General features: G+C 44.5%; 1 long non-coding RNA gene across 1 annotated transcript; it reads right to left on the reverse strand.

Moving 5' to 3' along the window:
- Positions 1-9,923: 9,923 nt before the first annotated feature.
- On the reverse strand, positions 9,924-14,652 carry LOC121068481. The gene is made up of 4 exons (XR_005818907.1): positions 14,557-14,652; positions 12,559-12,623; positions 11,704-12,416; positions 9,924-11,616 (listed from the first exon to the last, which is right to left on the reverse strand). It is a non-coding gene; the product is annotated as an uncharacterized LOC121068481 (long non-coding RNA).
- Between the last annotated feature and the right edge of the window lie 8 nt (positions 14,653-14,660).

A 14,660-nucleotide genomic window follows, 5' to 3' on the forward strand; every position in this document is an offset into this window, starting at 1 on the left:
CCATGCTTGCCCCAGTCTCCTGCAGCAGACTGCAGCCAGCAGACTGTCAGCACCCAGAGGCAGGGGAGGGACCCCCAGCCAACTTCAGTCCCAGGGCTGGACAAAGGGGATGGGGCAGGACAAGATCTGGGGGAGCTACAGGGCATGGCTCGGCTGTCATTGCTAAAAGCTGACAACGCTCAGTTTAGCACTTGGCCAGCAGGAAAGTGTCAGTGTCCATTGACTTTCACAGGCTAATTTCCTGTTACCAGCCAACAAGAGAATTAAAATTCAAGAGCATATCTGAGCTTTGGCTTTTTTTTTTTCTTTTTCTTTTTTCTTTTTCTTTTTTCTGTCTGAACAGTCTTTCAATAGCCCACAGAAGGGGAGACTGAGAAAGCCTTACTGCAATCCAAGCAGAGAGGCATGGAGGCAGGAATAAGAAATCAGAGAAAGTTTTATAAAGCCAGTAATAACCAGGGAGCACATAGGCTGGATGGAAATTGCCGGTCGTCCTGGGCATCATCTGGCCTGCTATCCAGGCCATACTGCGTCAAGTCCAGAAGGGAGAGGTTGGATGAGCAAAGGAAGGCTGAAGCTCTGTTCAACAACCAGAGGCAGAACATTGGTCCTCCATTCACCACAGGACTAGGAAAACAACCTGCTTTGCTGAGACCACACCTGCCTGGGGTGCCTCTACGAGGAAGCAAACCCTCATCTCAAAATGTCTTAGGGACAGCAGGGAGTAGCACTAATAAAGAAGAAGACACTTCAGATCCTCTTCGGCCAGCAATGGATCCAAAGACAATGGCTCAGCATTGCAGGACTATTGGTTAAGTCCAGCAGTCAGAAAAGGACAGGAGAGCCTGCCAGGCAAAAGGGAAACACCACCAGGTCGTGCAGTGGGCTGGAAGTGGATGTGACCCCTGTCTGCGTGGACTCACTGCTTGAGAAGTCAAAGGACTTCCATCCAGAAGTCAAAGGGCTCCTCCTCCCTACTCTATCTTTGCCCTGGGTAATGGCTGATTAAACACTGCACACTGAATGATTTAGGACACTGTTCCTGTATTAAAAAACAAGATTCTTTTAGAGGCAATACCTGGCAAAACAAGCATACAGAGGTGTGTGTGTGGAGGGTAGGTTGCTTGTTCAGAGCAGCATGAAGACTGAAAACCTATATGGAGAAAAGGAGAGCAAGAGCAAAGATGGTCTCTCATTTTGTTTGTGGGTATATTCTGAAAATCAAGATGTCTAAAGGTTTAGTACCCATCAGAAACAGCATATGTAGCTTCAGCAAATGTAATCTCTGCTTTATTAAAATTTCCTACCAAGTTGGCTAGCTGTCTTGCTGAACAATATTCTGAAAAATACAGAAGAGACCAGCTCCTAAGGAACAGAGAATCCCAGCTGCTCTTTTTCTCACTGTAAGTTAGGGAAAGGTGTTAGATTATTTCTTTAAATCATAAGCTTACCTTGCACAATGACTGTCCCATCCTGACTGTGCAGAGCACTTATCACCCAGCTGCTAATTGCTAGTTTTGATTTGGGTCCTATGGAGGTGGTTTTGAAAATAAATAGATAAATAAATAACACACTTAAGACAGTTGCATTAAATTAGTTAGGTGAGCTTCTACGAATGGGCTTTAAGAGCTCTACATGGGTAATCTTGCCTCTCTGAGCCCTTCCCCCTTTACCAGTTCTATTTTGTGGAGCTACAAGACTTTTTTTTTTTCTCCTGCTGAGTGCTGGATTAACAAATGCAGGAGGCATATATTAATGGTATTCTTTGGGGACCACCTACAGCAGTGGGATGAACAATGGGCCTTGAACCATTACTAATTTATAGCCCAGAAATATGGTGTATGAATATTTTTAAAATGTAAAACCATTAGTCACACTTAATAGTTTATTTGAACTAAAACCGTATTATTATCCCCTCGTTATTTTACCTGGTATATTTTAGACCACTTATCTCAAGGGTTGCCATAGCTACCTGCTGAGTGCCTTTGACTGGAGTGTTTGCAGTAATCAAAGTTAAAGACTTCTTATAAAAAGAAGTATGCTCTGACTAAAGAGGAACCTGGGCAAAATTGCCTGTAATTGTATTCCTTCCCTCAGCGCTGCAGCTGTCAGGTGATTGGTAGCTCGGTCCCCTCCTTGGTCTCTGAGGAGGTGTCCTCAAGACACAGTCCGTAGGATCCATCATAAAACCACATGAAATGAAGGTTTAGAAGGACCTCTGGCTCAATGCAATCATGATTATGGCCTTGTCCAGATGGGCATTGGAGATCTCCAAGGAAAGAGAGTGTGTAATAAAGCCAAAGCCAGACTCTTCAGTGGTGCCCAGTGCCAGGACAAGAGGCAGTGGGCAGAAACTGGAGCACAGGAGGTTCCCCTGACCATCAGGCAGCGCTTCTGTGCTGTGCAGGTGATGGAGCCCTGGCACGGCATGCCCACAGAGGCTATGGGGTCTCCTCCTTGGAGATCTTCAAAAAAAGAAAAAAAAAAAAAAGCCAGGCCATGTCACAGCACCTCCGGGTAACACAGGGTAGGTCGCAGCCCTTCTCTGTTCCTCCACATCCCCATCTGGGCAGCGGGGTGAATACACCTCTGAGCTCTGATCAAGCAACAACCTCTGTCTCTTGTTGTCTTTCCCTGCCCTTGGAGTGCTGGCTCCAGGACAGTCCGGCCTTGAGGGTTTTTCACTCACTTTGCAAAAGTGCCATCCCTTTCTCCTGCTTCCATTACTTCAGCCACTCCTGCCCTGAACTTTCCCTGTGCAACGTGAGCAGAGCTCTTTTTCCTAGCTAACTCTCAGTGCAGCACGCCATGTGTGCTATGCAGTGCTGGAAACCAGAATCACAGCTCAGGGACCTGGAGGTAGCAACACCTTACCCCAAATCCCCCACAGCAGCAAGAAGCAAGGTACCTCAGCTTTTCAAATTATCCCATCCCACAGCGATGTTTCAGCATACCTCAGCATGCATTTAAATATTTGTTTTACTCATTCAAAGAAGAGAGAGGAAGACACTTAATACTTTTGGAAAGAAACCAGTTCTAATCAGAGCTAGCAGGCAGTACTGGAATCATCCAAACGAATGGTGAGCAATTAGACAATTAAAGTGAAGGTCACTAGAAGAACACACCAAGCAGCCATCCTGACAGAGCATTTAAGTGCAGAAGAACTAGATACTGCAATTAAAACACTTTGCACAAACACTGCTCTGTTGGATTAGGGGCCGACTTCCCTAAACTCAACAGGAACAAATCAACAAGGCAACAGGATTCACACTGGTTGTACTCAGAAGACAAGACTCCTTCTCCACTGTGGCTAACAGCAGATCTAGGATTTCATGAATTTGAGTGTTTCTCTCCCTCCTCTCCGAAGTCTCACCCAGCTGAAACATCAGTTTCTTAGAGTCATCTGAGAAACCTGCCAGAGTAGCAGGGATTTGTCCTTTCACTGTTAACCACCACTATTCTACCAGGGGGGAAAGGCAGAGTGGCCTTTCAAAAAAGGGAAGATTGGAGGTGGGATGAAGGTGTTAAAGAGAAATGTTTTATCCCAAGTTTCACAGCAGATGCTACCCCTTTATTTGACCAAAGCACTTCTTCCTTTGTGGCATCAGGAGTGGACAGAATAGAATAGAACAGAATCATTAAGGTTGGAAAAGACCTTCAAGGTCATCTGGTCCAACCATCCCCCTACCACCAATGTCACCCACTAAACCACGTTCCTAAGCACCAGGTCCAGCCTTTCCTTGAACACCTCCAGGGACGGTGACTCCACCACTGCCCTGGGCAGATAAATTCCTGGGATAACATGTAGAAAGACATATGGAATAAAAACTTTGTAAAACAACAGACAATTTTTTCTCGGACTGCCCTAATGTGAGATTGCTGACCTCTGGACCTCAGCAACCAAGTAATTATTGGGACTATCGTCTACAAATTTTCTTCATCCTGCTTTACAAAAAAAATAATAAAATAAACACCTTCCTTCATCCAATCATTGTGACAAAGGGCAGTAAAAGAACAACCCAGTTCCAGGGTTTGTGCTGCCACCCTGCTTGGAGCTGTGATACACTCCACAGAGACACCATAGTTCTCAAAGACAGGCAGGCTTGCCAGAGAAGAAATAATGTCAACAATTTTATTATTTTCCTTTCCAAAACGGTCGCTTTACACTATAAAGGTCAAGTTTTCACCATCACAGTTTATCAGAGGACATGTTAGTGGTGAACCAGGATGCTGTAGTGCTAGGCACCACATGAATGTTCCTCAAAACAAGACATGCGATTTGCTGCAATCCCTCTTGGACAAATACAACTGATATTCTAAGGAAGACTTCACTGACAGTGCCTGGATCCCTTCACCCAGCAAGATGTGGGGCTGGATTCTGCTCTTCCCCATCTAAACCATCTTGCATTTTTCGTAGCAGATGTGCTACTGCAGCGTCTCTGAAATCCTCCCGCAGAAGCTGCAGAGCACTATGGTTTCCACCATCTAAACCATACCTACCCCCTCTCAACCTGAAACCTCTCTGCACATCCTCACAAGCATCAAGGGAGCCAGGAACACCTCCCTAGCTGGCAGATTCCCACCGCAAGGAAAAATCTTTATTGCTGACTTTCTCCTTTCCATTCCTTGGTAAGAGGATTTGGAGCAGTCAATGACACAGGGTTGCAATCAGGGATACAGGTGAGGCTGTGCCCAGGAGCTATGCCGATGGCCCTGCTCACTGTCCGGGCAGCTGGTGTCCGGGTACAGGGAGGGGAAGGCAGTCTGTGTTTTTCCCTAGGAATCACAATATTCATTTTGAGCCAAGACCAAGTGAGAACCAGAGGTCACAGATGGCCTCTCTAGAGGGAGCTTGTCTGCCTACAGTCAGAGAATCCAGTCCCAATAAACTTTAGAAACTCAGTTAATCTCAGAGGCTGAAGAGTTCAGGCAAAACTTTGGCTCATCAGTGCAACCCACTCAAGGAACCTCTCATGTTGTTGTTAGTCCTGCTTGTTCATACATGTTCTTGTGAGGTGACCTATTGATTTTAGCATCAGATCTGAATGTGACAAAGAGCACACACTCCTGGAAAAGTGTAATAGTTCTTTTGTATCCTACATGCCAGACAGCATAGTGAGGGGAAGCCTGCATGAAGAGTGAACGCTGATAAATGTCCCTGCATAGGGTTCTCCTTAGGAAGTCCTGGCTGCTATAGAGAAGAAAGCAGGCTCAAGAAACACCCTTATCCATAGCAGGAGACACTAAAAGTTCCCTTTAGATTACCAAATAAATATTTAATGCAATCCAAGATGAAACACAGAGCTGGCAATGTAGGCAAACAGGAAACAGCTACTTCTTTATGGGAGAGCAGTCCTGGCTTGAAATACTCAACGGGTCCTCGACAGAGAAATGGACCCAGGACTACAAAGAGCTGCCTCTCTCTGCCTCTTTCTGGAAGGTATATAGAAATGAGCCATTTGTTCTTTACCTCTGTCTAGCCTTTTGGAAAATAAATAATATATATATAATATATATATATAAACAACCATGTGCAAATATTGTGTATTTACCTGGCCTGGCACATTAGTAAGGCAGAAAAACCTTTCCTGCTATAAAATCTGTGGCCCTTTTGTCTCCCACCCACATAACTTACCCAATGTACCAGAAGCACAATAGCTCCTGACAGTCATCCCCTCTGTGCAGAGCTCTGCAGCCCCAGCCACCTCTCCAGAACTGCAGTTCCCTACTGTTCTGGTCTCTAGACTGCCTGAAATTCCACTTTCCTCAGGCTTCTTAGATTACTCGCTTTAAAATTAATCTGAAGAGCACTACAGTGAATTACTCCTTGAAATGAGCTTTTTTGGAAAGTTAAATGTCAGCCTTTCCCAGTGCCCACTTCAGCACAGACTTTAGAAGAGTTATCACTTCCCCATACCAATGTGAAAAGCTAATAATCCTCATTAAGTTAACCCCTGCAATGTTCCCAGAGAGACTGTTTAAGAGATTGTCCCAGTGAGGAAGCCCCAGCGTGTTGCCCAGGTCTTGTGGAGATCACAGAATCACAAAACCACAGAATGGTTTGGGTTGGAAGGGACCTTGAGGATCATCTGGTTCCAACCCCCTGCCATGAGCAGGGACACCTCCCACCAGACCAGGTTGCCCAAAGCCCCATCCAGCCTGGCCTTGAACACTTCCAGGAAGGCAGCATTCACAGCTTCTCCAGGCAACCTGTGTCAGTGCCTCTCCGCTTTCTGAGTAAATAATTTCTTCTTTATATCCACTATAAATCCACCCTTTCTTAGTTTACAGCCCTCACTCCTTGCCCTAACACTACACTCTCTGACAAAGAGTCCTCCTTCAGCTTTCCTGTAGGCCCCCTTTAGGTACTGGAAGGACATTACAAGGTCTCCCTGAAGTCTTCTCTTCTCCAGGCTTCTCTTCTCCAGACCACAACCCCCTCAGCCTGTGAAGATGGGCGCTCCAGCCCACTGAACATCCTCATGGCCCCCCTCTGGACTCGTTCTAATACTTCCATGCCCTTCTTGTGCTGGAGGCCCCAGACCTGAATGCAGGACTCCAGGTGGGGTCTCAGGAGAGCAGAGCAGAGGGGGACAATCACCTCTCTCGCCCTGCTGGCCACGCTGCTTTTGATGCAGCCCAGGACATGGTTGGCTTTCTGGGCTGCAAGTACACATTGCCGGCTCATGTCGAGCTTTTCATCAGCCAACACCCCCAAGGTCCTTAATCAATGTCCAAGATATCTTTTGGACACAGCTGGACACAGGCAGTCACTCTAGCAAGGGAACAAGGGGTGAGCAAAGCGTTCATCCCAAGACAGAAGCTCCAGTCAACCCATGTTGCAAAGTGACAACCCATGTCTAGCAAAGAAACTGGGCTGCCTCACTTAATGGGATTATGTGGAAGACTGACATGTTACAGGAGACGGACTTTCAGCATGTGCTCACAAACACAATTTGTCTTGATATAATCAAAAGGCGCACTACCACATCTCTCAGCTCCACCACTAAAATGCTGTTGTGTGCCCTGCAAAATCCAGTTAGCCATGGCAGAAAGTTAACTGCATCTGGCACAGAAACAGCTTCATCCTTGAAAGGAAGGTGAACAAAAAAGACTTGAGAACAACACTTTTGCCAACAGAAACGTGCCGAATTAGTGTGCAGTACCACAACAGGAAGGGAGGTTGTCTGCCTTTTGTAGCCACGTGTACCAGGGCTGAATAATAATCCTGATGGCTCATCTAGCTGCTGGCAAAAATCCATCACATGAGAGAGCCAGTTGGTCAATGTTTCTGCTGTCCCTTCTCAATGGATGTGGGGGATAGGACACTACCTGAGGGGCAGAAAATATCCCATTGCTATCCTATACATTACCTACCCAGACTACTGAAGCTACTGTGGAAGGAGAAGGAAAGCAACATCTAGAGGACATTGCTGTCACCATGAGATTTGAGGAAGAGCATATTTCCACAGCTCCTACCAATTTCTGGCTCCCCTGGTGTCCACTTGAGCTAGATTTGCTGTAGGCCATGCCCATATTACTGGAAACACGTAATTCATCCATCTCTTCCACTTTGGAGAAACGCTCCTCCAACCTCCTGTCCCACTGTGCCACACAGCCCCTGAACTCTTGGGGGAAATTTCTGCCTGGAAAGGACACGAGCTTGGGGCTGTGTGTAGGAGGTCCACCTTTTTCCAATTTTGTCCCAGGCCTGGGTCTCACCAGCAGAAATGAGCATCTTCTAAATCACTTTCCTACACTGGTACTGGGAGTTACCTGCGTCCAAAAGGAAAAGCAAGGATGCTGAAAGAAAGGAAGGCCAGGGAAGTTTTCCTTCCAGCATGATCCCAGTATCTAAATCAAGGAGGTAGTGAGAAAAGACCCCAGGAGCTTTGGGCTGATTTTTTCGGCCTTCACACCCTAGAGAAACTGTTCATGAGCACAGAGCAGGCTCAAAGGACAATCCCAGGCCACTGCAGTGGTATGGATTGCTATCACTGCCTAGAGTGCTAGGGCAGTCCAAAAGTCAGGCCAACTTCAGCACAGACAAAACAGCTGCTGCAGCTGAAGTATTATGTTCTTGCTTTCTCTCAAGCTGTGTCCCCACCTCAGCCCAAGCAAGACGGACTTGCAGATTGCTTTATGTTAAGGCTGAAAGGTTGATTTATTCTGAATTTATTTGCTCAGAGGGTTTTTGGAAGGGAATACGAAAATCACTTAGCCACCCCTCTTCCACAGGAGATAAAACTCAGGCCCTAAAGAAATAGAGCTGACCAGAGCAACCAGACCTGGGAGACAAAGGAGAGTAATGCAGGATAATTGCTGGAGGAGTAGAATCATCAAATCATTGAAGACACAGCTCTCAAAGCCTGAAAGCAGGAGCAGTTTAGCACCACTTCTACCAGCCACACTTAGCAGCAACAGGCTGGTAGGAAGTCATTTTGCGAGGTAATGCCTATGGCTTTTCTGGAAGTGGTCTATCTCACGTTTCACTTGCACAAATCTTTGGTGTAAGGGCTACACAATGCCTAGTTCATGCTACTGTGCCCAGATCTGACAACAGAACCGGCATAGATTTTAAGCCTTTTCAGCAAAGCATGTATTTCAGCATAGGCTGTATTATGAACGTTACTATAAAAGTTTGTCTGTTAAAGAATTGTCTTCAAAATCAAACTGTCAAAAAAAAAATCATAATTTTTCCATACTCCACACCCCATGTTGCATTTCAGGTACCTTCCAGTTTTGCTTGTTGCTTCGTAGACTTCTTTGCATTCTTGTGGTAAGTGGAAGAGAGGGCACTATAAGGGGATTTCTGGGTACTTACAGCCTTGATAACACACTATGTAACCAAATACTGACAGAAGAGAATAACAGAATAACAATTAATACATTCATAAAGATCTCTCTCACACTCCCCCAAGGACATTATCATTAGGATTCAGTAATGAACCTCAGGTAAAACTCAGTCGTTCAGTGGTCCGTACAAATTACAAGAGTAATTCATAAAAATAAATGAAACAAGAGTCAGTGAGAAAAACTGTAAATTTGTTCCTATCACAGAAATATATAACTTGGATACCCAAAGAAAAGTTCTCTTCACAGTTCAGAAATCACCCAAGCTAGCCTGAGGCACTGAGAGCATAAATAAAGTTTTTTCCACTTCCAGGGCTTATACTCTTGAAATAGTTGGATCTGATGGCTAATCCTTAAAGCAACCTTATGAATTTCCCTTAGGACACATCATCATGAGTACTGGGAAAAAAAAAAAAAAAAAAAGGACTTTGGAGTGAAACAGAGAGCAACTACAATAAGCCAGGACTGCCTGGTAAACTGCCAAGTGACATTGCCATTACACTGATCCGGAGCCCATTAGTTTCCTGCAGCACCACCACTACAGCCTCATCTTCATGTGTTTGTTTTGTTCCACCTCTTGGCTTCCAAGGACAGCCACACGTCAAAGTAACTCTCAAAAACGGTGATGGAGGAAGAAATACAGAGCTATAAAGAGATAGTAGACAAACATGTTTTTCTGGGATGTTGTCCCAGGAGCTAAAGCAGTAAAAATCAGTGGGACTTACTCTGAGACCTAGCCTTGAGAGCCATGCAAAAGTCTTTTACCCTTGACTTCTAGAGAACACTGGGCATGAATTGTCCCTGCAGGAATCACTAAAGAGCAGATTCAGATGGAGAAAGATGTGTCCAGGCTTTGGTGTATATTTACATCTTTGCTCTCACTCCCAGGTGTCACGGGGTAGAGATAATGGAACCGAGGAATTTATGGAATTGGTCTCCAGCTCTGGAGAAGATCAGAGGAGAGGATGAGTATGATCAGACACGAGAAGACTTCCAAGGTTAGAGATCCCGTCCCCATGCCCCAGAGATCTGCCCCAGGGCTGCACTTTTCCCCCAGGTAAGCGGTCTTTTCCTGACATCATTTTTCTCTGAATCTCACAGTCCTCAGTCTGTGGCCACTGTTATGTTGCCTTTGGCCATCGCGCATTTTTATGTTGTCTGGCACTGCCTGAACAATTTAGTTCCATCAGTCCTGGAACTACCCTTCAAGTAGTTGGTGGGAAAAATAAGCCAGCATCCTGAAGCTGATTTATGTTAATAATCTTTATTATCATTAATATTGTATTCTTCACCTCTCACAGGTAAAAGTAGGACAGAGGTTCAGGGAAAAAAAAAAAAATCATTTTTAGTGAGCAACAATTTAAAGTAGCTAAACATTGTGACACACAGCCTGCATACACATGAAGTATTTTGTATGTATTCGAGCATCAGTTGTTGAAAAACAGTGAAGTTTTACTTTCTACACAGAAGGAAGAAAAGATAAACCTGTTCAGTCTGTGGTAAGCACCTCCATTACAGCATTGAAACAGCACCACAAGAGAGATTGTTTATTTCAAACTTCTTAACTGTAGCATAACACCCAAATCTTTTTAGTTGGTAATGGAAATGGTGTTGGCATGAATATCCATTTTAAACGTGTTTATGTCACACTTCATGGAAAGGTCAAAATTAATGTTATACCAAAAGCATTTTTCACAGTACAATTATCTTGACTCTTGAGCAAAGATTATTCCTATTAGCTTTACCATCTGAGGTTTAAATTTCACATTTAAAAAAATAAAATAAAATCTGGGTACCTCATAGATTGTACTGAGAGTTGCATTAAAAAGACCTTATAGCTGCTAGCTATAATGTCTGCTAGCTACTTCTCTTTTTTTCCCAGTAACCCACCAACACTAATTCTCTGGGGGTTCCCAAGTAATGTCTCCAAATAACGTATGAAAGGTTGCTGTTTTTTTTGGTGGTGGTGGTGGGTTTTTTGTTTTCTTTTTCTTTTTTTTTTTTCTGATTCATTTGCTAGTCTTATTGCCATATTTCTCTCAGTTCAACTCAAGGACTCATATCTCTCCTTTTGCAGGCATTTCCCCTAGGACGGTAGCAAGCGGATTAAAAAACACAGACTAACCAATCTCATGAATGCAACAGCCACAAAGAAAATCATCATTTTCCTACACCCTGGAGCTTGCTATTTCCCTCTTCATTTTCACAAGCTTCTCAAGCCTATTTGTTGACATCTTTCCAGTGATCTGATGCTCTCTGTGAGCAGATGGCATCAAGCTCTGAAATCTTACACATGCCATGTTACATTAAGCCCTGGCTGACTGGAAGCTTTTCCCAATACGATATTATTGACTTTCTTAGTAGAGAGGTCTTCATAGTTTTTCAGGCTGTTGTAATAGCAACAGCAAGCAATCGCCTAAGCCAGATTTTCTTGGGTGTTAATCTATTTACAAAGAGTGTATCTCAACATCTTATTTCTTAGAAGTGCAGTTCAGAGAAAAAGCAGTTTGTTTGCTAATTCCAAGCCTGCTTCTCCACTCAGAGTACTGTTGGCATTCTCCTCTCATTATTTCCAGGATTCTTCCTTCCCTGTACTCCACTTCTCTTCCCAGCCAAGTTCCATTTTCTGATAGTTTTTTCTGCCTCTCTCCCTCCTCGCTCAGTCCTCAGCTCCCGTACATTCACCCAGCCTAGCCTGTATGTAGTAGTTTTCATTCAGTCACTGGGCAGTAAAGAATTTAATTGCTCCTTCAGTTGCCGTATCTGAAAAAAATACACATGACACATTAAGATCTATATTTGCACACAGAAGAAAGCTGTTCTAGTTGGGATAGATCACAAAAGAGATACCTCTGAAACAGGCTAAATGAGCCGTTGAGTTACTTCAGCACACCCCAGCCAAGACTGAGTCCATATGTAGCCAAGAAGCCCCTTGAGACAGTTCTGGTGGGACTGCTTTTTTCACCATCAAACTTCAGCTCAGATTTATCAGTCACCAGCATTTTTGCACAGGAGTCTGCAAACATAATGCTCTCAGAAGCCAAGCCTCACTGAGGCTGGAGCAAGGAAGATGATCTTCTTATCTCCAGGAGGTGTATGCTTGTTGAGGAGTTGTGGCAGAAGGTGAGCTGTCTGTGCAGCATCAGAGAGGAAGAAAAAGAGTGATAGGACCTTCTTCAAGAGCCTGCAGATACAACAGCCCGAATGCTGAACTGCACTGAAGGATGGAGCATTCAGAGTCTGTAGTCATTGGGCTGGAAAAGGAGACTCCCATGATGGTAAAAGGCTGGAAGCCGCTGACTTCTGGTACCACAAGGAAGGCTCGTGATCCACCTGCAGATCTTCAACTACAGAACAGATGATGTGCTTCGGTAGTAGATGTGGGACTGGGAGCTGTGTTCAGGGCAGCATGATGAGTCATCTGAGAGCTAAGGGGTCATGTTCTAAGCGACCTGTTCTAGATGACCCTGTTTGGGGGATTGGACTAGATGGTCTTTGGTGGTACCTTCTGTGATTCTGTAAGCCGTCAGCACACATCCCCGTGTATTTGTCTAGGAGAAAGACTATACACAGATAACAATTCTTAGCTTTCCCCCAGATACAGCATGTGTGAACCTAAAACTTTTCTCCCCTTGTTCATAGGCTTTTTCTTCTCTTCTACTCCTCTCTGATCAGAAAGGGAAAAAAATAAAGAACAAGCTATACCTGCTGAAAAACTGGCCTCCAGGGGACTCATTAACCATCCAAACCAAGGCATATCATATGGAGTTCTGCAAATGATGTACATGTCCAATTAATTTGATCAGTCTCAAACAATCATCCTACACAATGCAAAGGTGAGTCCTGAATACTTCATTCTTAATAACCATGCCATGTGCAAACAACACTGGCTATTAGTTACACAAATTACATGCTTACAATTCTACATAGAGTTTTTGGAAGTCATTTTTGGTCAGGTTTTCTGAGAGATCTCTGTATGTGTACCCTTTACGCACCAAATGTTATTATCTGGCTGTGGACCATAGGAGTTATTTAAAGGTTGCCCTTTATTATTTTGGCCTTGTACATGCTTCCCATCATGCATGAAGCATGTTACAGTAAATGATGAGGCTGACTAGCCTGTAGTTCCTCCAGCCTGTAGTTCCTCTGTAGTTCCTCCTTCTTGCTCTTCTTGAAGACAGCAGAGACATTTGCTTTCTTCCAGTCCTCAGCAACTTCCCCCAAGGTGCACCTTTTATACAGCTGCACCATTGTTGTGGTTTAGCCCGGCTGGCAGCCAAACACCACACAGCCGTTCGCTCACCCTCCCCCCTCCCTCTCCGGGATGGGGGAGAGAAACGGGAAAGTGAAGTCTGTGAGTTGAGATAAAGACAGTTTATTAAGACAGGGAAAATAATAACAATAATAATAATAATAATAATAATAATAATAATAATAATAATAATAATAATAATAATAATAATAGTATTAATAGTAATAATGTGTACGAAATAAGTGATGCACAATGCAATTGCTCACCACCCGTTGACCGATGCCCAGCCTATCCCCGAGCAGCCGGCCCCACCCTCCACCCCGGCTAGCCACCCCTATATATTGTTCAGCACGACATCAGATGGTATGGAATACCCCTTTGGCCAGTTTGGGTCAGCTGTCCTGGGTCTGTCCCCTCCCAGCTCCTGCTCGCTAGCAGGACAGAGCAAGAAGCTGAAAAGTCCTTGGCTTGGTGTAAGCACTGCTCTACAACAATTAAAACATTAGCATATTATCAGCGCTCTTCTCATTCTAATCCAAAACATAGCACCCTGCCAGCTACTAGGAGGAAAATTAACTCTGTCCTACCTGAAACCAGGACAACCACATTACAGCTGGCCTTCAGAACAGGCAGCCAAACTCCTAGGAGGGAGTGCAGAGTTTGCAGAGCCCACTTGTGTGCCCAGGGCTGTACAGTATTAGGAGTGAGAGAAAGTAACAATACAGACTCCATTAAGCACTCACCAGGTAGGAGTCATTCTGCAGAAGTGAGAATGAACCCAGATCTTCTGAATTCTGATCCCTGTGCCTTGCCCAGGGCTGCTGCCACAGTACTATCTCAGACAAATTGCACAGGTTAGAGAGAAAAGAAAAAAAAAAAATGTTCTTAAGTGAAGGATGTCAAAAAAAAAAAAATCACCTCACTTGTCTTGTCCCACCTCTTCCCAGGGAGGTGTAGTTATACTGCTTCGAATAGGTAGAATGAAACTTTGAGAGTACTTTGAAGTTCCTTTTATTATTAATGTATCAAAAAAGAAGTGTGAGGACTTCAAAGAGAGAAGACTGCAGGGCTGAGGGAACTAATTGGAGACAGATGGTCAGACATGGCTCTTAAAAGCTTGAAGATCAGTTAATAACATCAGTCATTTATCTGAAAATAGCTTGAAATAGTGAAAGGGGGAAATCACATCTTTCAGTGGCCGTTCCATAAATCTAGCTGCAGTCTCCAGTGGTAAAACCCAACACAGCCCAGCAAATATGAAAGTTGTCATCACTAGCAAGGGACCACAGACTTGATGCTGACCTGCCAGTACAGGGTCTCAATGAGAAACCCATGACAGGCTCAGCTGCTGTCTTTAGTCCCTGCTTCATAGCACCATTGCCACATTTGCCTGTTTGCTTACATACCCACCTTATTTCACTTTTATCTCACTGTCAGCTTTTTGTCCTCACCTGTTCAGAATGACTTCGAAAGGAACACATGCTGTCACCTCCCAACTCCTCAGAGCCAAGTCACAGGGCAAGGGAAGCAGGGGAGTCAGGAGTCACCTAAAAAA

Source organism: Cygnus olor, chromosome 3, assembly GCF_009769625.2.
Source record: "Cygnus olor isolate bCygOlo1 chromosome 3, bCygOlo1.pri.v2, whole genome shotgun sequence".
NCBI classification, from domain to species: domain Eukaryota; kingdom Metazoa; phylum Chordata; class Aves; order Anseriformes; family Anatidae; genus Cygnus; species Cygnus olor.